The sequence below is a fragment of the Carassius auratus genome, linkage group LG36F (genome assembly GCF_003368295.1).
Source record: "Carassius auratus strain Wakin linkage group LG36F, ASM336829v1, whole genome shotgun sequence".
NCBI lineage: Eukaryota > Metazoa > Chordata > Actinopteri > Cypriniformes > Cyprinidae > Carassius > Carassius auratus.
The window spans coordinates 512,173-536,665 of record NC_039295.1 but is presented as its reverse complement, the minus strand read 5'-3'; the positions used below and the strand labels follow the sequence as shown (position 1 = coordinate 536,665).

Here is a 24,493-nt window from a genome sequence, read left to right as displayed (position 1 = left end):
AGCGACAGAAGCTCCTACCGAAGCAGTGTTACTAAAATCACAATACTAAAGAGCGCAGTTTTTTTTTTTTTTTTTTTTTTTTTTTTCTCACTTTAATTACGTTGACAAGATGTAATGAGCTCTATATGTTTTTATCAGCTCAGTATAATATTAGTTTCTTAATAATTCTGATATCCAAGCTTATTGAAGTGAGAGAAGGGAACTACAGGACTTCAAAACTAATCAACCTCCACAAGCCTAATGGAACAAGAAATATATGAAAGAAAAATATATCAGGCTTTGAGGAATATATCTGAAGAGTACATTTTAATTGTTTAATAAATATTTCACACACACACACACACATATATATATATATATATATATATATATATATAGTAGTTTAAGATGGTAATATCTCTTAGCTAGCTGTCACTATTATCTATATCTTGTTTTAAAAAATGTAAGCATTATAATTATTATTGTTGTTGTTATATGTATCTTTAAGGCAACATATTTGCATTTACAGCACCTTTATGATGTTAAAGGTGATTGAATAGCAGTGTCTGATATTGTCTCACTGGGCACGGTTTGCTCTTTTCTGTGTCATAAGGAATCAGCAGCATCGGTCCTGATGGAGGCAGGATTCTGACATCAGCTCGCTCAGAAGAAACTCAAATGACTTCCGCTTACATTAGAGTCCAAAAAACATCACAGGTTACTACTATAACAGTGATTTTGGGGAATGTAGCTATTAATGAAAACGATTTGACATCAGTGGTATCTTGAGTGCTGGGCTTGTGTCAGAACAGATTGCTTATTATAAATTCACTTTATAGTTGATGATTAGAGGCAAAAATAAGCACATTTGTATGTTTGTTTGTAATATTAGATGGTATGTTCAGTCTTACTATGTGTCTTTGTTTAAATATACTGTGCTGTGATTGAATTTGCATGTTGTTGTTCCAGTTTTTAAGATATTTCTTCATTAATTTTTTTGATTAGACACATTTAAGGCATTTTCCCAAACAACTTGTAAATTGTGTTAAATTTTCACTTTTCACGTCTGTATTGATATATTTCTAATAATAACTCATGGGGCTTTTATTTTAAAGTGTTTCCAAAATGTAATGTCCAGAATGTGAATGCTGGCAAACGTAATAGTTCATTCAAGCATACAACACATGCACATGCTGCTGAGATATTAAGAGAAGTGTAGACGTGTGCTGTTCTAGCATAGCCATCCTTTGTGTCTCACTGCCTCTTCTTTAACAACCAGTGTGGCATTTTCCCTTCTTTTCTGTCAGCGTATGCCATCACAACAGGTGCATCATGCAGAAGTGTTTAGTTCTAGATGCCAATGATTCATTTCATAACTGCAGAGCTGAAAGAGAAGCCTTGATCCTCCTTTAAGCTGTAATATAATGCAAATGTTTTCTTCCATATCGCAGGTGATGCTGTTGGCTTCCCCACACGCTTGACACTGGAGATCAGTGCATTTGATGTGTACTTTTTCTGTATTAAGAGCATGTAATGCTGCGGCTTATTCTGCAAAATTAGATAATTTGGATAATGACCCCAATATCTATTCTAATAATATTAATGATTTTCTTTCCTGCCAACTAAATATAAAACAGATTCCTTTAAGTTGTAAAAATTGGATACTTTCCAAATATTTGATTCAAAGGGAACAAGTGCATTCTGTGTAGAAACTGTGCCGAGTTGATATTCTATTAATTCTGTTCTAGAATCCTACTATCAAGTCTTACTACAATATATAGGTTCATTTATTGTAAAACAAGGTTTCATTTCTTCTTCTTTTCTCTAGTTTACCTCATTAGCTAACATGTACATTAAATTAATATAAACATCTGTCAACGTTGGTTAATGCACATGGTACATCCCATTAAAAAAGGGAAGTTTTAAAAAGTTTTAAAGCTTTGTTTAAAAAAAAAGGGAAGAACCTGAGAGTTTAATTTAAACAATTTTCGAAACCTTATAAACACCTAAATGAATACAAAGAGTACATTTCTATGTTTTTAAAGACTATTTTCCTTTGCTTTAGACACTCCTAGTTGTCACTGACCTATATATTGACATAGATTTCTTTTCTTTTTCTCACGTTGCATACAGTATAAAACAAGCCGCTCGCAGCTATTCTCTACAGTGGTTTTACCCTGAGCTGTAATATGTTAAGCTGTTATATCCATATCCTGGTTGTTGCCAAATCAAATCATATACAATACTGGTTACATTATGATGTTAAAACACAGTGTATCAGTGAATGATGATAATCTAGAGTATGTTTCAGTGATGGAGACTCGCCGACTCGCTGCCGTCCAGCTTCTGGAGCTCTGTACAACACAAACACATTAAGAGCCTTCAAAACCACAGACAGGAAAGCTCTCCTGAATAAAGCAGCCAATGAGGTGCTGCACTTTTAATCACTCTTCATTAATTGTGCCTGTGGATAGTTTATTTATTTGCACTGGCTGCCTGCAGAGATCCACCGAATGAATGATGTGCTTTCTTTCACTGTGTATCTGGATGCTGAGCATCCTTCTCCATCATTTGATAAATTACCGCTGCCGTTCTTAATCTCCTCTTAATACAATTTTGTTGACTGCCTGCTTTCTGCAAATGGTAATAACACAATGAAGATTGCTGTGGCCAAACAGCACAGACCTTTGCATATAAGGCAGGGATGCAGCTTTCTGCCATCTGTTTCCTTTCACGCAGCACAAAAATGAACCAAAACTAGTTTTTTATTAATTTTCATAATTTATTATTCGAGTAAAAACATATTTCTCGTATAGATTAATTTATTGGCTATATATAGCTTAGATTTATGATGTTTTTCTCCTCCCTCAGAAGCCCTGCATGTGTGTGATGTGATTTCAAGACGTGAATCCTCATGTTCTGTTGTTTGCTGCTTTTTGCTCATGTAAAACGAATCCCCGGGAAACACATGTTAGTATTTTTAACAGATCACAGACACTTATCCTTTCTAAATCCTTTTTTAAATTCTAATTTAAAATAATCTTGTCGGTTAACGAGTGTCGGTAGTTGGTTAGGAATAATAACCGAAATAAAAATCCTTAATAGAAAGGTAATAAAAACATAATCAAAGAAGTCCATGTGACATCTGAGGGTCAGTTAGAATTTGTTGAAGCATCGAAAATACATTTTGGTCCAAAAATAACAAAAACTACTTTATTCAGCATCGTCTTCTCTTCCGGGTCTGTTGTGAGCGCGACTGCTGAAGTACGAAGCTGCTGACATGTTATCTTGTTATTGGGCGCGCTCACAACTGACCCGGAAGAGAAGACAATGCTTAAATATTGTGCACAAAAGTGCTACAAGTGTTTAGTGATTTTGTCCCAGAATGTGTTTCACATTGAGAAATGCGTAATGTTTACACTATTGCATTTGCATAAACTGTATCAGGAATAATTTCTGGTCATGTCCTTATAACTGATACTGGTGATGTTGTCTTCTTCACAGATCTGGAGCGTTATTCAGTCAGGTGCTGCTCTGGAAGACTCCTCCATCCTAAACACATTCATCCTCTTGACATTTATGGTTTGTATGCCAGCATATTAGAAAATGCCCTTATGAATGAACGTCCTTTCAGCCGTTTGTTTCTGACTGGTCTTTGACTGTCAGTTTGACTGCTGACTGATTAGATTTTGTAATTCAATGTTAATTATTTGAATGCATAATGTTGTTGCATAATGCATAGTGTTCATGTCGCTCAATTGGTAGAGCATTGTAAGATTGGGGGTTCTATTCCCTGGGAACATATAATAATTGATAGCCTGAATTTACTGTAAGTCGCTCTGGATAAAAGCGTCTGCTAAAGCGTCTGCAAATGCATAATAATGTCATACATGAGTGACGTGCCATAAACAGTGGCACTAAAGTGTATCTGACAACCTTTTCTCTTTATATCTAAGATACAGTATGCCATTAGTAAGTGAAGATTTACAACAGATTTTGGAGCCACTACATGTTAGAGAGTACACTTCAGCTCTTGCCTAAATATTTTCCAGCTTTATTATCATTGCATTGTGTATCAAGAGTTAATGAGATGGACTGATTGCTTTGATTGATTTGAACTGTTTCACAGATATTAAGCTTGCAAACGGCATATGATTATCTTTGTGTCTCAAGTGGAACGACGGCAGTCCCACATTTTCTGCTCAAGTACACAGAAGAAAGTATTGAAATCGCTCCTCTAAAAGACTTGAACTCCTTCTTCCCAGATCTAGAGAAGGTCATTTCCAACAGGTATAAACCGAATGTTCGGCAACTGAATGAGTCAATTGTACCGAACAGTGATGTGGAACAATCAAATAGAGATGTGCACTAATTCAGCAAACAGTGTGGAAGCATTTAAAAGTGTTTGACAGAGACGCAAAAATCATTATATAAGCACCGACAGCCAGAGAGTGTTTAGAGCTGCATCTCATGTCTCTGATGAGATGAGGAAGAGCTTTTGATGCTGGTTACTGTAAGAGGATTAAACAGTGAATAAACTGCAGAAGGTTATGTGTTGTGATCCACACACAAGCTACATGTGTTCTGAGTGCTTCCTCAAGGTATTTAAGCACAAGGGAAGAAATCAGGTGAATTGAGACAGGTGGGGATTAATCAATTAACCAAACAAGAACAGGAAAATGACCAAATAAGGAAACTCAAAGTCCATGACTGTAACTGTTCACCCCCTGCCGGAATGGTGCATCCTCGCACTAAAAGAGGAATACCAGCGGAGGGAGGGTGGGGCTTCTGGAGGCGGGCATGGGGCAGGCAAAGAGGGGGCAAGGAGCTTGGAGCCCGGGTGGAGTGGATGGAGGGAGGAGCCCGGAGCAGGATGGTGCTCCAGAGACCAGCCAGGATGACCACAGTGGAGTCAACGGCGGGAGGAGCCATGGTGGAGGAGGAGCCGGTGACACCAGGGGGCTGACTGACGGAGACTGCACCAGTGGGTGAGGAGCCCAAGATGGAGCAGAGCAGCCACAGAGTCAGGGTGATGCAGAGGGTCCGGAGGTCCACTGAAGGCATCGGCGACCGAGGTGGAGGCGGGGAAGCGACTGAGGACGGAGGTGGAGCCGGAGGGAAGGAAGAGCCTGACAGAGCAAGAGGGATGGAATGATGAGTCCTGAGGCAACGGATGGTCGACGACTGACCAAGGTGGAGCCGGAGGGACTATGGAGCCCAGTGGAGCTGGTGGGATGACAGACCACTGTGAAGACGAGGGAGCAGGGTGCCAAGGCAGGGCCGCAGGGTCGAAGGAAAGAGGTGGAGTCCAGGGCTCGGAGGCTGGAGGCGGAGACAAGGAATTCACATGCCAAGGCGGAGCTGGAGACTGGAAGTCCCACGGTGAACCATCGTGCCCAGATGGCGCTGACAGAGGGTGAGCTGCGGGACTGACTGGCACCAGCGGAGATGAGGTCGAGGAACTGGTCTAGGAGGAGATGAGAGAGGGAGGCCGGGAGGAAACACAGGGGAATCAGGGCTGGATGGAACCAATGGAGAAACAGGAGATACGGGGCTGGACTGAACCAGCGGAAGTGGAGCAGAGGAACAGACTTGGAGGAGGCGGGAGAGGGGGGCTGGGAGGGAATAAAGCAGGATCAGTGCTGGACTGAACCAGCAGAGAAACAGGAAATTCAGGGCTATGCAAAACCAGTGGAGAAACAAGGGATTCGGGTAAAACTTCACAGAACCAGTCTATAAGGTCCATTTAAAAAAGATCCATTAAAACCTCCATATAATTTACAGAAACCAATTGCAGCTCACCCTCAATCTCCACCAATAATCACAAGGTGCACGGTGTTGCCGGCTCACACACCTGGTTAGTCGCGATCTCAAGTCCTTTCTCCCCAACAGTGATTGGCTCAGGCTCTGCGGCTGCGGTGGGCTCTAGCGTTTGCTCCGTGCAGCGGGATGGCGGCTGGCTGGCTGGTCTCTGGTTCTGGAGTGGGGCTGGATATATACTCTTCAGCGGTGCAGATGGTGAACGAAGATACATTTTCTCCAGCACCCACTCCACAAAAGCGGCGAAATCCCCTCTGAGACCGTTCACTGGCAGGTGTGCCTTACACCGCTACAGAGCGAGCGGTCGGGGAAGTGGGTAAGGCATGCCAGATTGAGAAAGTCCCTGGTTTGGTCCTCCAGCGGTCCAGTTGCTCCAGTCACAGGAGTTGGACTGCTGGGATTGCCATTCCGAGAAGGGGGAAAACAAAAAACAAAAAGAAAGAAAAACGCTGCTAAATAGACTGGGTTCTTTTAATTATTGCGGGAGAATAGGGGCACATCCAACATAACTATACAATAAGATACAATAATCACAGACAAGGAGGAACTAAACAGGGGTACCCAGGTGGGGATTAATCAATTAACCAAACAAGAACATAAAAATGACCAAATAAGGAAACTCAAAGTCCATGAATGTAACACTTATATTGTCCGAAAAGATTTCCATTTTGAATAAATGTTGTTCTTTTTAGCTTTTTATTCATTAAAGAATGCTGAAAAAGTGTCATGGTTTTACAAACATATTGTGCAGCACAACTGTGTTCAACATTGATAATAATCAGAAATGTTTCTCGAGCAGTAAATCATCGTATTATTCTGATTTCTGAAGATCATGTGACACTGAAGACTGGAGGAATGATGCTGAAAATTCATCAGTTACATTTTTAAGTATAGTGAAACATTATTTTAAACTGCATTATTTCACAATATCAGTGTTTTTTCTGTATTTTGATCATATAAATGCAGCTTTGATGAGCCTATGAGACTTTGTTACAGAACAGGTAAAAATCTTACGTGTCCAAATAAACATCAAAATGTGGTGCATTTTTAGGAAATGCGTTGCGGGTGGAAGATTTTGTAAATACTGCTGCATTTTGCAGCTTTCATTGTTAAATGTCATAGTACTCCATCTGTGCTGACTCTTCCAGCCGTCGTCTCTTTGTAATGGTGAGTGTAAGGTCACTCAGAGACCGTGTGTGTGTGTGTGTGTGTGTGTGTGTGTGTGTGTGTGTGTGTGAATGCCAGGGCTTCACAGCTGGATGTGCTGGAGGTTCTGTGCTTCAGAGACAGGGCTCTACAAGGGAGCTGCTCGATTCGGCCCAGCATCATCTTTGGTGTCAAGCTGCCCGACCTCACGGTGTCTGCAGGTAATTCATCATCTTCACCTGAGTGCTTCAGAACAGCTGAAAAAAGGCTGGGCTTTTAACTTGCTTCAGGAAACACCATTTAAATGTTAATACAGAGTCCACAGGTTTCAGGATTGTTGATCCTGCTAATTATACAGATTTATGATGTTAGATTTAGCCTGCGTCATCATTCATTTACAGACCCCATGAGGCAGGGGTGGGCATCTCTGGCCCTCGAGATCCACTTTCACACAGAACTTAACCTGTAGCTAACGAGTTATTCTGAAGACCTTGATTACCTTGGACTGTTTGATTAGAGTTCGAGCCAGAGGGCCAGAGTTGCCCACCCCAGGTTTAAAGGGAGTCACTGGTTGCAAAAATATATAAAACGGTAGGAGAAATTGTATTCTAGTGTTCTTGTGCAAAAGGTTCTCAGCATTCCCCTGAGAACCTTTGTGTTATCTCGCAAATCATTTGTCTTCTGTTGCAGAATCAATTTCCTTCAAGTAATGTTTTGAAATATGGATATCTTCCCATTTTTTTCTGTTTGTACTAAACCCATCTGATGTAGAGGCTGTTTGATATATATTTTAGGCTTTCTAACCCCAAGACTCAAACTCTCCTCCTTAGCATGCATTATGATGATATAGACATACATCTTCTTCTTGCAGATTCATAACATCTTTAGCTGGTTGGAAGCCCTTAATTATTGCCCTGATGGTGGAAATGGAAATGTTCAATGCTTTAGCTCTTTTCTTACAGATACTTTCTATTTTGTCAAGCCTAACAATCTTGTTTTGCTCATAAGAACTATATTCTTTGGTTTTACTCCTTGTGATACATGGTTAAGGGAATTTTGCATTAATGTTCCTCATATTTATAATCACGTGGAAGTCATGGCTGGACAATTTCATGCTCTAGTCACCCCGATGCTAAAAATAAAATTTAAATATGAATGGGAATATACTTCACAGACAGAATTTCTAGGGTTGCCAGTAATTGTGGCCAGCATGCATTTGAGAGAAACATTTATTTCATCTTGGATTTTTCTCCCCCCTTTCAATTGTTTTCCTTCAATGATAGGTTAGAATTTTGTGTATTTTTTGAATGAAAGATCAAAAGGATAAATAATGCAGATTTATTTTCACGGCCACCTTTGCTCATATTTGCCAAGGGTTCCAGTATTAGTGGAGGTTAATGTACACCAGTAATCATGGCAGAAGTAAATCAGCTGATGATGATCAGATAAATTGCAACAATAATATCCAGCATGTAAAGCAAATCCAGCGGGAATCCAGCATGGACATACATCCAGATAAATCACACTATCAGTGGCCGCAATTCATTCAGAGCGAATCCTGCCTTTAAATAGCATTATGATTGGAGAAAATAATTTCAGGAGACTAAAGTTTATGATGTGATCCGTCTGTTTATGGTTTCTGTTAGATCTGTTGATTTTCTTTGTACTGTGCAGTAAGTTCAGTCTGTGTGGATTTTCAGTTGTTGATTTCAAAGAAGGTCTAGAATGGTTTATTCTTCCTGAGCTGGGACATGTCTCTCTGCTCAGATCCTTCATTCGCTCCTCGGCTGTGAACTGAGGGTGGAGATTCCCTGACATTCACCCTCATTGCACATCAGACCTGTGAATCTCTGTGGGAGTCGCTGAACTGATGGTGTGAATTGCTGTGTGAATTAGGCTGAAACCGCCGGGTATGAAAGGACAACGCTGTAGGAACCTCATAAGAACAATTGATTCAAATTTGGTCGTTCCATTCTCACACAGATGGCCTCTTTCTTCGCTTTCTTAAACCGTCTTTACGCCGCTGTCCTTGACTGGTGTGGCCCTTCTCCTTCAGATGCACTAACGTGGATGTCTTCACACTTCAGTGAGGTTTGCCCTTCTGAACAGTGATATTCACCTGCATTAAACAATCCAGTGATCTCACAATGTGCAATCCTCCATCATCTCACCAGAATTAACCAACACAGTCACGTATATGAGTGATGATGCATCCATCTCTGGGCACCATTCACTCAATGTTTTCTTGTATACAAAACCAGATAGTCAATATGGTTTGATCAACTACTAATTTTTAATACTAAAAAAAAAAAATCTAGTTGATGATCATTTGACTGCAAGTCATAGTTCACCCAAAAATGAAAGCTGAAAATGTCCTCACTCTCAGAGATCAGGATGAGTTTGTTTCTTCATGAGATCTGGAGAAATGTAGCAGTGCATCAGTGTCTCATCAATGGATGCTCTGCAGTGAATGGGTGCCGTCAGAATGAGAGTCCAAACAGCTGATAAAAACACCACAATAATCCACAGCTCTCCAATCCATCAGTGAACATCTGGAGAAGACACAAGATGAACCACATCCAACATTAAGATGTTTTTAACTCAAACACACAGAGTCTATAATCCAGAATAACACTTCCTCCAGTGAAAAAGTGTGAACTTCAAATGTTTCTTTACAATTGTTGAACTGTATGCTGTTTATGTGTAGTAATTTGTTTATGCAGCGTGTCGAAAGAGTGTGGGTTGAACCGCGCAGTGTCAGTCTCAGTGAATGAATGGACCCTAAAAGGTAGTAAACATCTGGCCTCAGTTTATACTCTCTGAAATGGTTTTCTCAGTCATATGTGACACATTTAGTTGATTTCCTCAAGGCTCGCTGAGTCTTCTGTCGACTCTGGTCCCGTCTCTGGATCTGGATCAGGTCGTGTCGACGAGGTGTCTGTTGCTGGGAACTGAAGAACACTGATGGTAAGAACCATCTGCTTTGATTTACATGTGATTATCGACAGTTATCACATCTGACAGGTGTCAAAAAAAGCTTTCCTTGCCCTCGGTATGGATTTCTTGGCTTGCTTTATGTCATTCAAGTGCTTACTTGCCTTTGGCATAATTGCTTTTTGAAATAGTCGTAAGCCAAAGAGTAATTATAAGTCGCAGATGCTTCCATCTCAAAATGATAGTGGTGTCACTTGAAAATGCAGTTAATTGTGAGCATTAGAGTGTTTTTATGCATGGTTCACGAGAATTGTGGCTTACATGAGAACACACCCAAAGAAATGTGACCCTTTTATAGCAGAATAGCAATATTTCAGTGTTTTATCCAAGTGAAAGAATTACAACAGAAATATATTACTGTATCTTTGATATTCTAATATTCAATGAATTACTAGCATTATCAGTATCATTTTAAGTGATAAAAGTAGTGATGAACGCAGCAGTAAACTGTAATATAGAAGCATAACTCATTCAGAACTGTAGTGGTCCAGGTTTCAACAGAGGTGTGAAGAGAAAGTTTAAGAGTCAGGGACAGCTTGAACATACAGAGCTCTGAGCTGTGTTTGTTTAAATAGGAGTCGAGGGTGAACATTTTCATAAATGCCATCTTTGCTTTGTTTTCACATCGGTTTACTGGTTTCAGAGAAATTACACAAACTGGTGCTCTTTACTGGGAATGTATTAACTGTGCTTGACTATACTAGGCTTCTGGAAATCTGCCTGGCGATAGTGATCAGTGTTGGGGAAAGTTACATTACTCACTAAAAAGTTAATTTTTATGGGATGTAAAGTGTTATGTTAGTTTTGTGTTACTTTTTAAAATCTTGACAGGGTTTGCTTGTTTGCTTTTAATATAGACGAAAGCATTTCTGTCACACGCTTGAGGTATTCGGCCAATCACAGCGCACTGGATCGCTGGCCAATCAGAGCACACCTCGCTTTTCAGATCGATGAGCTTTGTAAAAATCAAGCCGTTTCATAATGGGCATAGAGAAGCAACAATAATGTACAATATGTGGAAAATTATGTTTTTTTTTTTGTTTTTTTTTTACCTTAAACCGCATAAACACATTGCATTACACCAAATACACAAAATAATGTCCTTTTTAGCAGCAACATATGACCCCTTCAAAAAGTAATGGGTTACTTAACTAGTTACTTTAACAAAGTACTCTGATTAAATAACTTGTGTTACTTGTATTGTGCTACCCACAACACTGATGGTGATCTCCATTAATTAAGCATCATTTGATGAATAACTGCTTAGAAAATGTACACAAACATCCCCTTTAAATAAAATGACGTTTACCTGTCAAATATCACAAACCTTTGTCTATAAAGCGTGAGAAGCTCTAGGCAGGTGCTGTTTGGGGTCGGTTGAACAACTAGTTACAACAGACAGAAATGTTGTGAACTGTGTATAATTATTGGCACAGTTACAGAAAGCAAAACCATCCCTCCCTCGCACCCCACAGACCGATCTGTGTATTTATTAGACTAATGATGCATGAATAAATGCGGCTCATTTATATTGATCTGCTGAGAGATCCTCTCATGCATCACTGATCAGGGTGTGAGGACCAGAAGCAGATTCACGTTTGTTTTCACTGCAGTAGATCAGTGAACTCCCTTCTGGATGAAAGAAAACTTTTATTAATTGACTTGCTTGACTAATAAAGGTGAAAACAAACAAACAAGGAACTTTGGGTGGGGAGTCCTGAACGCGAATCCAACAGATGATGAGATTGAAACTGGTTAGTGAGTCTTTTAGAGCTTTTAATTTGAAGTGAGTCACTTGGATCAGACTGCACTTGTTGTGCCTTTGTTAGTTGAGCTGACATAGTGAGACATCAGGAGACAGTTATGACATTTCTAATTATGCTGTTAAGTAAAAACAGCAGGAAACGCACCGCAGATCAGTGTGTTAAAGCACTACAGTGTTCACTTATTTATCTCTGCATACTAAACCACAGCTGCAGGTAACATAGCATTCACTTAAAAATTACAAGTAAAATAGATGCAACAGAAATGTAGATTAACCAACTAGTCATCTTCACAAATCACCAAATTACTAGTTCCATCACTAGTTCTCACTGTTTAAAACTAGCCATCTCCCCCATCTCCCCCATTTCTTCGTTTGGAGAGTCTTTTTCTCAGATGTGTTTCACCGTTGATTTAGAAATCTGGGTTTTTTGTTTTGTTTTGGTTTTTCCCAACAGGTTTTGCTACAGGATCCATATTTTACACTGGACAGCAAATGAAAACAATTTTGTACAAAGACTATTATTATAACAGTAACATAATTTTCCATCAAAATGCATTAATACTCAGATGAACTGAATATGCAGAATTCTAAACATGAACACAGAAGCAGTCATCAGGAGCACAGGTGTATTTGTAGCAATACACAACAATACACTGTACAGGTCAAAATGATTTCTCTTTTATGCTGAAAATCATTAGGATATTAAGCAAAGATCATGTCCCATGGAGATATTTTGTCAATTTCCTACCGTAGATATATAAAAACGTCATATTTGATTAGTAATACGCATTGCTAAGAACTTCATCTGAACAACTTTAAAGATGATTTTCTCAATATTTAGATTTTTTTGCTCTCTCAGATTCCAGATTTATAATAGTTGTATCTCAGACAGATATTGTTTGATCCTAGCAAACCACACATCACTGGAGAGATGATTTACACATCTTTCAGATGATGTGTACATCTCAAATTGACCTTTATGACTGGTTTTGTGCTCCACGGTCACATTTAGGCTGTACAGTCACAGTTTAGTAAATGCATAAATGATATTCTGAATGAGAATGACATCTGATCATGTCTGAATCTAAATGAATGGGAAAATACTTGAAACGGACTTGAGTGTGGCAGTTATTAATAAGCTTTCTGCTCAATTAAAGATGCACCTAAATATTTGCATTTGCAATCAAGGATTTGTTGACTAGTTGATAAATAGCAGTTCATATAACAGTTTCATATTACATTTTCACATAAATCTTAAGGAGGATAAATTTAAACAGACATGGAACTCTAAAAGAGATTTATTCAAATGAGGACTTAAATTGAATTTTAAATTAAAATGTACAATACAGTTTTTATTTTAAGTCTGTTCAGTTCAAATTGACCCATCAATGTCATAATCATAAATATATATATATATATATATATATATATATATATATATATATATATATATATATATATATATATATATATATGTCATTTACAATATTACCAGAGGAGTGCAGTGTTAGAGCAGAAGGCAAATATGTGTGTGTTTCATGAATTGAAAGTGCCACTACAGATGGATTTCTGTGCACAAAAGCCAAATTCATTGTTTAGTGATTAGATGTCACAGATAACCATAGTTTCGATTTTATTTCTAAGGCAGGCTGATGGGTCAGTGTTCGTCACTGTAGCTTTAGTTCTGTCTAAACGCTGAAATGAAGGCAGAAATCCTCACATTACACTCTTGTTGGTCAAGTTCTTATCTGTTCACACCTCAGAAGGGCCTCATTATAAAAGTCTCTTGCTTGCCAATTTCTTCATTTGCTCCAAATGTTATTTTTCCGAGTGCAAAGAAAGAACGGAGGCGCTAAAACAAGAGCGAGAGTGATATGGTTATGTAAAACACGCAGCATCTGATCAGCTGAGCTGTGGACGCTCGTGTGTGTGTGTGTGTGTGTGTGAGAACGGAGGGGTCTTATTAAGGCATGTTTCAGTACACCTGTCAGTGTTGACAGCTGCCCATCTGTCCGCCGTTGTGATGAAACTGTCTGTCTGCTGTGTGACTGTGGTCATCATTAATTCATCTGCTCATCCTGTATAGATCTGCTCCCCCGTTCGGCTAATTATGCCACACGTTTAACCTTCACAGAACCCCTGATTGTGTCGGCCCAATTAGACGGGCCGGATATCCACACAGCAATTACGACTCTCTCTCAGATGATGTCTGATTCACTGCTCACCTCGCAGAGCTGATATCGTGTCTTCTGTTGCTGAGTAGATGCTGGATCAGTAGATGCGGTCAGGTTTCCAGTGCTCCTTTCTCAGCTTTGATGTGCATCTCAGAGCGCCACGCTTTTTGTGTGTTTCTTCCCTCTTTCTTGAGCTGAATATTGAAGCTTCATCTCACTGTGTCAGGTTAAATTCAGTTTCTGATGAAGCTTTCCTTCGGATACGGCAGTCAAAGACAACATTAGGAGACATGAGTGTCTGGAGTAGGCAGTGACTCCTTTTTATTAGAATCTTGAGATATATTTGAACTATATATTTCTCAAAAAGCATTACTGAAGCAGTTTTGTTTTAAAATAACATTCAACATCAAACTCAACATATGGGAAGCCTTTTTTTTTTTACTTGACATGAAATCCATATAACAGCAAATGATATCACAGAGAAGCGCCTTTATACACCCTTAAAGGGGGGGGGGGGGTGAAATGCTCGTTTTCACTCAATATCCTGTTAATTTTGAGTACCTATAGAGTAGTACTGCATCCTTCATAACTCCAAAAAGTCTTTAGTTTTATTATATTCATAAGAGAAAGATAGTCTGTACCGATTTTTCCCGGAAAAACACGAGTGGCTGAAGGTGTGACGTGTGGGCGGAGCTAAAGAATCACAAGCGCCAGTCTGGAAGCTGTGACACCGTGAGGACAAAACCAACCAAAACAAACCATGGCTAACAGTCAGATTCAGCGTATATTTATGATCCAGAATCAGATCCAGAGGCTGAAATTTAACAAGAACAGCATCAGCAACGACGTCTCGATGTGGTGTGTACTGAAACTGTATATATTTGCTCAGCGGTTTTGGAAAATGACTAAGTTCCACTTTATGTCGTCTTTTTTTTTTTTATTAAGCTGTACATGTGGAAAGTGCAGTTTGATGACAACATCGCATGTTGTTTACTTGATGTGCTTATGCGCAGATAGCTAAGTTAACAACACAGAGATATTTGAAGCAGTTTTACTCACCGCCTGCGGTTCCAACACACGATCGTGACCCTTTTTCGTTGGGATTGCATTATCCTTAAGAAATAAACGATGTGCAAATCCATCGTCAAACTGGGCCTTGTTTGTAAAACAAGCATCTTCGAAATGCAGGGAACAAACACAAACACTTGCACAACTCCGTTGATGCTCTGTAAAAATAAACTCCATCCACTGGTCTCTTAATGCTGTTTCTCTTTTGGTAATCTGTGCAGTGTTGTCTTGCCCTGGCAACCAAAAACACACTTCTTTTGTGACATTTGGCGACGCTCTGGCTCTGATCAGTGAAGTCTGTTGTGCTCTCAGTGCTCTGCTATACGGGAGCGCACTCTTCCGGCAGAAGTGCCTCAGGACCCATATAAGGAAATTCCGCTCCATCTAACGTCACACAGAGCCATACTCGAAAAACACTTTCAGAAACTTGTGACAAACCGGAAGGAGTATTTTTGGAACAAAAATAATCCTTCAAACGTACAAATTATTTTTTTTTACTTTGTCCATGTTTAGCATGGGAATCCAACTCTTTAACAGTGTAAAAAACTCAGTATGCATGAAATAGCATTTCACCCCCCCCCCCCCCTTTAAAGTCCAAATGCTTCTTGATCAGTAAAATAGATTACAAACATATACATTTGTTATTCAAACAGACATTAATATACTTTTGTTATTTTTTTATAATTTAAAAATGAATTTGTTTTGAAAATGTAAAAATATTGTATTTTTACTTAATGGTCACACCACTTCATATTTTAAAGACATTTAACAAAAAAAAATGAAAAGGGATATAAAAGTTTTTTTCTGAAATGTTTCAATACAGAAGTCAGGTTTATTGGTATAGCACTCTTTTTATACACATAGTTTAAAACTGCTTTACATTTACATTTACATTTATTCATTTTAGCAGACGCTTTTATCCAAAGCGACTTACAGATGAAGACAGTGGAAGCAATCAAAAACAACAAAAAGAGCAATGATATATAAGTGCTATAACAAGTCTCAGTTAGGTTGACACAGTACACGTAGCATGGGATTTTGAATAATATAATAAATAAAAAGAAAACAGATAATAAAAAATAAAAAATAAAAGAATAGAGCAAGCTAATTAGAGGTCTTTACACATACACATACACACATACATATACATTTGCATAATAAATGAAAAGAAAATATAATACAAAAAGATTAGAAAGGTAGTTAGAGTGTTAAAGTTAGAGGGTCAAATAAAGATGGAAGAGATGTGTTTTAAGCCGATTCTCGAAGATGGCTAAGGACTCTTTGTGCTTCTTTGGGATGACACAATCAAGCGACGTTCACTTGCAGAACGCAAACTTCTAGAGGCACATAAGTCTGAAGTAACAAATTTAGGTAAACGGGTGCAGAGCCAGTGGTAGTTTTGTAGGCAAACATCAATGCCTTGAATTGTATGCGAGCAGCTATTGGAAGCCAGTGCAAATTGATAAACAGAGGTGTGACGTGTATTATTTTTGGCTCATTAAAAATTAATCTTGCTGCCGTGTTCTGAATTAATTGTAAAGGTTTGATAGAACTGTCTGGAAGACCTGCCAAGAGAGCATTGCAATAGTCCAGTCACAGAACAAGAGCTTGAACAAGGAGTTGTGCAGCATGTTCCCAAAGAAAGGGCTTTGTCTTCTTGATGTTGAATAAAGCAAATCTGCAGGATCGGACAGTTTTAGCAATGTGGTCTGAGAAAGTCAGCTGATCATCAATCATAACTCCAAGGCTTCTAGCTGTTTTTGAAGGAGTTATGGTTGATGTCCTTAACTTGATGTTGAAAATGTTTGCTGGAACCACAAGCAGTTCTGTCTTGGCAAGGTTGAGTTGAAGGTGATTGTCCATCATCCAGGAAGAAATGTCTGTTAGACAAGCTGAGATGCGAATAGCTACCGTCGGATCATCAGGATGGAATGAGAGGTAGAGTTGAGTGTCATCAGCATAGCAGTGGTATGAAAAGCCATGTTTCTGAATGACAGAACCTAATGATGCCATGTAGACAGAGAAGAGAAGTAGTCCAAGAACTGAGCCCTGAGGCACCCCAGTAGTTAGATGTTGAGACTTGGTCACCTTACCTCTTTCAAGATACTTTGAAGGACCTATCTGATAGGTAAGACTCAAACCATTGAAGTGTTGTTCCTGAGATGCCCTTTGCCAGTAGGGTTGATAGGAGGATCTGGTGGTTAACCGTGTCAAAAGCAGTGGACAGATCAAGCAGGATAAGTACTGAAGATTTGGATTCTGCCCTTGCCAGTCTTAGAGCTTCAACAACTGAGAGCAAGGCCGTCTCAGCTGAATGTCCACTTCTGAAGCCAGATTGGTTGCTGTCAAGGAGATTGTTGTGCGTGAGAAATGCAGAGACTTGGTTGAACACAGCTCGTTCAAGTGTTTTTGCAATAAAAGGAAGAAGGGAAACTGGTCTGTAGTTCTCTAAAAGAGATGGGTTGAGGTTGGGTTTCTTAAGTAGTTGAGATATACAGTACGTGCCTGTCTAAATGATGAGGGAAAAACACCAGTGTGGAGGGAAATGTTGATGATGTGAGTGAGTGCAGGTACAACTGCAGGAGAAATGGCTTGAAGGATATAAGATGGAATAGGATCAAGCGGGCAAGTAGTAGGATGATTAGAAAGGATGAGTTTGGAGACTTCTGCCTCAGAGAGTGAAGAGAAGGATGTAAATGAGTGTAAGTTTGCTGGTGATATGAGCTTGACTGATTGTGGTGTGGAAAATTGTGCATTAATGTGTTTAATTTTATTAATGAAAAACGTGGCAAAGTCGTCAGCTATTAGAGATGAAGCAGGAGGAGGAGGACAAAGAAGTGAGGAAAATGTTTTAAAAAGCATTCGAGAGTTAGATGAATTGTTAATTTTGTTATGGTAGTATGTCATTTTATCAGTGGAGACATTAGCAGAGAAGGAAGATAGGAGTGATTGATACACATTAAGGTCAGTAGTATTTTTGGACTTGCGCCACACCCTTTCAGCAGCTCTAAGCTTAGAACGGTGTTTACGTAGAACATCAGATAACCAAGGGGCAGAAGGGGTGTTATGGGCTGGCCTGGAAGATAAGGGGCAAACAGTGTCTAAACAAGATGTAAGAGTGGAGCAGAAAGTATCAGTAGCACTGTTAGCATCCAAAGATGCAAACAGTTTAGGGGAAGGAAGTGAAGATGAAACCATTGCAGATAGCCGGGAGGGTGAAAGTGTGCGTAGGTTACGTTGAAAGATGACATGTGGAGGGGTAAGTGATGTGTCAGAGATCATGTTGAGGTTAAGAGTGAGGAGGAAGTGATCCGACGTGTGCAGTGGAGTAACCAGAACATGATCAGTAGAGCAGTTTCGTGTATAAATAAGGTCCAGTTGGTTGCCTGATTTGTGAGTAGCAGTAGTTGACATTCGGTTGAGATCAAAAGAGGCAAGCAGAGAGTGGAAATCAGCAAAAAGTTTTATCTAGATGAATGTTGAAATCTCCAAGCATAACTAGGGGAGTACCATCCTCAGAAAAGGTTGAGAGCAACACATCTAATTCATCCAAAAAGTTACCCAGTGGTCCTGGGGTTCAATAGACAACTACAAAATGTGTTTTAAAAGGGTAGGTAACAGTAACTGAATGAGATTCAAAGGAGCTGTTGATACCCAAAGATGGTAAAGGATTAAATTTCCAATCATTAGAGATGAGCAGAACAGTACCTCCACCTCTTCCAGTCAATGAGAAATTATTGGAGAGTTCTGCAGGTGTAGCAGTGTCCTCTGGTTTGATCCAGGTCTCTGTTAGGGCCATGAGATTAAGCTTTGAATGACTAATAATAGAAGTAATGAAATCGGTATTGTTTACAGCAGACTGACAATTCCAGAGACCAATAGGAATTGGTTGAGCACCTGCCCCTTTGCCCTTTGGTGCCCAAAGTGCCCTTTTGTCAAAGCAACATTTCCTCTATTTTTTTTTTTTTTTGTCATAACGTTTCCTTTTGTGAATGCCTGCTCATACCCAATCTAAACATTAGTAAAATTTTGAATAATATAGTAGTGTAGAGTAACGTTAGCGTGCTGTTTGAGGGAGAAACGTTTCACAGGCATCGAGGACAGAGGCGTCATGCCCATTCAAAGATTTCTGAGCCAAGTTGATTTTAAATGCAGCTTCCAAACGACCAAAAAAAAAAAAAAAAAAAAAAAAAAAAACAGCAGAATAATATTTTTTATATATTTGATATAATCACACTGTTGTGATTAGATCGTTCAGTGCACAGCATCAGCTGCTAAATTCAAATCTGTGTTCGCTGGCTGGCGCTGAGCCGGAGACGTTCGTACGACGCTTCATGATGATAACCAATCAACGGTTCTGTTGCGCGGATGCAATGGCCAATCAGAGACGTGCAGAAGAGTCATCATGAAACGCGCTGTTTTTGTTCACTTGCTCGCTGACTGAATTATTTAGCGAATTCTTTCTTCAGAGAGAGAGAGAGAAAACGAAAAAAAAAAACAATCCGGATGTGAATAATGTAATGTAAAGTGCTTCAGTGATTGTAATGGTAGTTTTTGAGAGTGCCTGAACTCTGGCTAGACTGAATGAAAATGTTATTTGATAATGTTCTTTACTCTCTGTAAAATGAAAGTGTTAAAATAAGTAACTTACAATATTGTTATTAAAATTTACATTAAATACAAATCCAGTCGTATTAAAAATATTTTATGGCATGATATGGCACTTAAGTAAAAAGTCTGGGTTTTATGTGTAGTTAATAGATTAAACTACCTTTCCATTTATTGATCAAATAACAATCTATAAAGGTGCAGAACGCGTTTACTTACACATTTGAGAATCGAGATATTTCCTGATATATTAAGCATGTTTGGAATTGTTTTGAATAAAAAAAAGGAAAAATAAATAAAACATAAGCCTATATAAGTTATACAGTGCTTTCATAGCATGACTCAGTTGTTTATTGTTTTGTATCAATATTGAAGGTGGACTTCAATGAATAGTAGTGATGGTTAAAATAATAGATTGATAATGAAATAGTAGATTGTGCCTTGTTTCTAGATGGACAGAGACTGGAAAGTAATATATCAGATGAGGAGATGGAGATAGAGGAAGAAAAAGAGGCAAATGTAGACGCACAAGTGACAGAAAGAGCAGGTAAGCAAACCAGGAGACAGAGGATGGTGAGGAAGAGGAAAATGTAGAGTGTTTTCTGTAGTTTTTACTATAACAGCTGTTCTTAATTATTCTGTAGAACAGAGAAGAAAAAGCCTTCAGGTTGGGACAATTTAAGACATTTCAGTTTCTAATCCCAGAGCTATTATTAGGTGGAAATAATTTTTATTTTTTTACTTTTAAACTTAAAATTGTCTCTTCTAATCTTTTTCTTTTTAAAAACTGCATCACAGCATTTGCTGCCGTATCAATACATAATCATCCATATCAATACGCAAATCAGCAAGGAATGCATCACAATATATTGTTGTATTGCTATTTTGAACTGCGCTATTTAAAGCCTTGTTCCATGTGCCCCTTTTATACTTTGAGCACCTGCCCCTACAAAGGTCTCTGCACGGCCCTGCTGAATCATAGTAGTAATCATTGAATCACTGAATGAATCACTATGAAAAAAAAAAAAAAAAAAAAACGAATTTCATGGTGTAAGATTTTAGTAATTGCCCCCTTTCATACATTTGGAATGTGCCAGAAAGTTATTCCTTAACTTATTTGTTTTTAGTCCGTCAGTAATAGTATCAAAATATGATGTTGTTCTTTGTAATAGTCACCTCTGTTTTGCAGGAAAAGAACAAAAGTATATTTGAATACAGGAAAAAGAAAGATCTTGAGAGAAACTAGGCTACACTGCAGGCAGTTCTCTTCTGGCTATACACACAAAACATGATGTCAGCATTAGCTGTCTGTTACTATATTGTTTGAACTGTGGGAATTAGGTGTTTTTGAGCTCATCCAGGGTTTACAGATCAGACTGACATTGGTTTATCCAGAGGCAGGGAGTGTCAGCAGTTTGTCTTTTACGTGGAAGACTGAAAGGCCATGTAGACAGTCACTGAGTTTAGACGGTCACTCGGGCACATGCATTTTAAATTAAATTAGATTTATCCTTTTCATCTCAGTCATAGATTTGACTGACTTAAATAGGTTACTAGTAACTTTGGGCTGACTTTGCTTGGTTACATGAATACCTGGTTGATAATAATCTACTTCAGATACTTACATTTTTCCATTCTGATTTATGGTACAAAACACGGGATGTGAACAATAAACACCATACTTAATTTGTCTTGCTTGATATCAGTGCAGCCTTTGATATAATGCATAACATGATTTCCATGCACTGACATTGACGATCAAAGCTGGTTAGACTGTTAATAGAGCCCCCCCCACCCCCCACCCCCAGAATATGTACAGTTTTTGTGGAGTCCCACAGGGCTCAGTTTTAGGTCCTCAGTTGTTTATATTGTATACAGTATGTGTCCAGGAATGTAATGTAAACAGGAAGCATGGGGTAAAACTTTAGAGCTTTGAATATATACACAACTGTTTATTTTCAAACCTTCTGAAATGCAGAAATCTGTAAAAGGCCTGACATGTTACTTGTTAGACACTTGGATGAACCAAATTTCAATTTCATTGATAGTGAGTGCAAACACTGACAGGAATTTATGCAGGAATCAGTGCTCAAAATAATTTTTACTTAGTTTTAAACACAATGTTTTGTCTTGTTATCTGTTGTGATTATATTATTCATTCCTTTCAGACTGTAAAGGGCTACAACATGAGCATCCCAATGCCAGGCCACCCGGTTAACTTTTCTGAGCTGACGATGGCTCAAGCTCAGCAGGATGTGGAACAGCTGGAGAAGCTTATCTCTGAACACAATGTTAGAGTCGCTGGCTTCTGACAGTCATCGCTGCAAGCCAGAGAAAGGTAGCATCCTCCCTCCAGTCTTTCTGTATCCTGTATTCATTTATTTTTCTGCTCACATGGCTGCCTGACTTTTTATTGTAGGTTATTGTCACAGTTTTTGGTAATTGCTACACAGAGTTTGTGCCACATATCTGATTTAAGAACCTTTAACTACAAATAACCCCTGCATGACATAATAAGAGTTTTTTTTGTATTTTACGCATATCATTCTAAAATAGGCACATATGTATGTTTATTATTTTTATTATTAATGAATAAATAAATATATATAAATAAATAAAAATGTATCATATTGATATGACTTAGTCTGTGTGTAATTGCATATTAAATATAGTATGTGCAAAAAAATGCAGTCCAACAAACCTACCAGTTGCAGAAGAAATTGCATTGGAATTTTGACTTTAAGTTTGCTTAATTGAAACCTAAATACGTGTGCTTCAATGCAAAATATAAACATTCTGACAGGTGTTTAATTTTCTTTAATAAAAAATAAAATAAGACCTGACATAAGGTAGAGATTTCACATGATTCAAAAACATAGACTATCTATTGGATATGTTGTCAATCACCTACATTTGAATAGAAAAGTGGAAGCAATATGCCACTGAATTATAAAAATAGCTGTTATTAATAATAATAGTATAGCTGCTAGGCCCCAAAGTCTGACAGCAAATTCAACCTAAAATCCAGTTTGAACTTGGAAAATAACAACATTTTGGAATAGTTTTGTGTAAAAGCTTTTGGTTTACCTTCAGTGATATTGAGACTGTGAACCTTTTTAGAGAGTTAATTATGGCTCTCTTTCTCTGCAGTTGATAGTTAATGCTGCTCTGGGTTTGACACGTTTGTTGTAATGAGACACAGCCTTAAGAAACCCAAAGATTCACAGTCTGAAGAGTCCCCTTGTCTGCTTCCTCTAGCTCCTCGTCTTCCTCCACACCAGGTACAGCTGAAGCGTGTGTTTTCCACAGCTTGTGCTATTGTTTAGTTAAAGTGTGTAAACCCAGAACAGAGGTCTACAGTAAACATCAAATGCAAAATGTCAAGTCATCACAGTTAAAGGAATAGTTCACACAAAAATGAACATGAGCTGAAAATGTGCTTACACTTAGGCCTTCCAAATCTGGAGAAATGTAGCATTGCATCAGTGTCTCATCAATGGATGCTCTGCAGTGAATGGGTGCCGTCAGAATGAGAGTCTGATATAAACTTTACAATAATCCACAGTAATCCAGTCCATCAGTGAACATCTGGAGAAGACAAAACCTGAAACACATCCAGCATTAAGATGTAACTTGCACGTTTGTTATCCAGCCACACATTTGTTTAGAGCTGTTCTGGACTGTCTAGGCTTGTAAACAATGCTTGATCTGAAGATGTTAATTGATGGAACAGAATTGTGTAGATTACAGTCAGTCTGTCTGAGGAACAATAAAGCATTAGGGGAAATCCACACAAAGCACATTCACACGGTTCCACCTGCCATATTTTGAACATTGTGGACATATCTTATGCTTTAATCGTCTTGCACCGTGAGTGCTGTGTTCTTAAGACTGTTAAGTTACTTCTTTAAGAGTCAAGAGCCCTGCTTTGTTGTAGTCTTCTCGCTCTGTTGATCTCACATCTCTGATAACTCATCTGTAGTGACTGCTGGAGCAGGTGCGCCTCAGGAAACATCATCAAGCTGCTGCTTCAAGCCTGAAGCGCTCTGGTCATCTCTATAGCTCTGGTGGAAAATTACTCATTTCTTGGGAGTCACAAGTATTTGCTCTTTTTTATGTTTTTATAGCATAACCATTTACATATTTTTAACATTCATTTTAATAAACAGTAAATGAGATATAATTATTGCATTACAACACAGCCATTTGCAACTAAAACTGTGCTTGATATTGCAACTTGTATTTTTTTACCACAAAACTATTTTAATTTATTATTGGAATCAAATTATTGGTTATAGTTTTGACATACACATAATTTTTAGGTGCAATTTAATTAATTAAAAATTGGGAAAAAGCGTTTTATTTCTTATTAATGCAAATATAACCATCTCTATGATAAAAGTGAGCTTTCTTTCGTTTCGTTACTCATCTTTCGTTGTGTCTGTCTTGTAATATAGGCATGTAATGATCCAGTCCAGTAATGTGGAAATGACTTCACTTCATTAGGTGTAACTGAATTCAGTTCTTCCGTGAATAAAACATAATTATCTGATCTGAAAAAAATGTAATATAAATAGGTAAACTGAGTGAATATATCTGTAAATATATCAGCCATCTTCCAAAAGTTGCCGACATTTATTTTGCACTTGTACACATATGATCAATTTAAGTACATCCAACTCTTTTAATTCAAAGGTTTCAGAGTATTTATCGGTCAAGGTTCATTGATTGATGAAAAGGCGTGGGAACTCCTATAGTGAGGCTGTAGACACTGTAGGCAATGCTTTATTTTGTTGTTACCCTGTTATAAGCATGACTCTGGTTGGTTCTCCAACACACCTGGGCCTCGTCTTGGCTGCTCCCTCTGTAACGATGTGTGAGTTTTAATCAAGCACTTTCATTGCTCAAATTAGGTTTTCCTCAATACATGTATTACATT

General features: G+C 38.5%; 1 pseudogene; it reads left to right on the top strand.

Moving 5' to 3' along the window:
- The first annotated feature begins 613 nt into the window (after positions 1-613).
- LOC113068115 (ubiquitin-like modifier-activating enzyme ATG7) lies at positions 614-23,686 on the top strand (annotated as a pseudogene).
- The last annotated feature ends 807 nt before the right edge of the window (positions 23,687-24,493 follow it).